The following is a 704-nucleotide window of genomic DNA, read 5'->3' as shown; positions in this document are numbered from 1 at the left end:
GGACAGTTGGACCAGAACACCTGAGGACAGTTGGACCAGAACACCTGCGGACATTTAAACCAGAACACCTGCTGAAAGGTGGGACAGAACACCTGCGGACAGGTGGACCAGAACACCTGCTGAAAGGTGGGACAGAACACCTGTGGACAGGTGGACCAGAACACCTGCTGAAAGGTGGGACAGAACACCTGCGGACATTTAAACCAGAACACCTGCTGAAAGGTGGGACAGAACACCTGCAGACAGGTGGACCAGAACACCTGAGGACAGTTGGACCAGAACACCTGAGGACAGTTGGACCAGAACACCCGAGGACAGGTGGACCAGAACACCTGCGGACAGTTGGACCAGAACACCCGAGGACAGGTGGACCAGAACACCCGAGGACAGTTGGACCAGAACACCCGAGGACAGGTGGACCAGAACACCCAAGGACAGTTGGACCAGAACACCCGAGGACAGGTGGACCAGAACACCTGAGGACAGTTGGACCAGAACACCCGAGGACAGTTGGACCAGAACACCCGAGGACAGTTGGACCAGAACACCCGAGGACAGTTGGACCAGAACACCCGAGGACAGTTGGACCAGAACACCCGAGGACAGGTGGACCAGAACACCCGAGGACAGTTGGACCAGAACACCCGAGGACAGTTTGACCAGAACACCCGAGGACAGGTGGACCAGAACACCCGAGGACAGTT

At 57.0% G+C, this 704-nt stretch overlaps 1 protein-coding gene across 2 annotated transcripts in view; it reads left to right on the top strand.

Moving 5' to 3' along the window:
- Window positions 1-704, top strand: part of cbx1b (chromobox homolog 1b (HP1 beta homolog Drosophila)) — a 9074-nt gene that overhangs the window by 3587 nt on the left and 4783 nt on the right. The window lies entirely within an intron of this gene.

Source organism: Nematolebias whitei, chromosome 17 (genome assembly GCF_014905685.2).
Source record: "Nematolebias whitei isolate Nwh7 chromosome 17, NemWhi1, whole genome shotgun sequence".
In the NCBI taxonomy this organism is placed as follows: domain Eukaryota; kingdom Metazoa; phylum Chordata; class Actinopteri; order Cyprinodontiformes; family Rivulidae; genus Nematolebias; species Nematolebias whitei.
The sequence above is the reverse complement of the archived record's forward strand: the minus strand, read 5'-3'. Positions and strand labels throughout refer to the sequence as shown.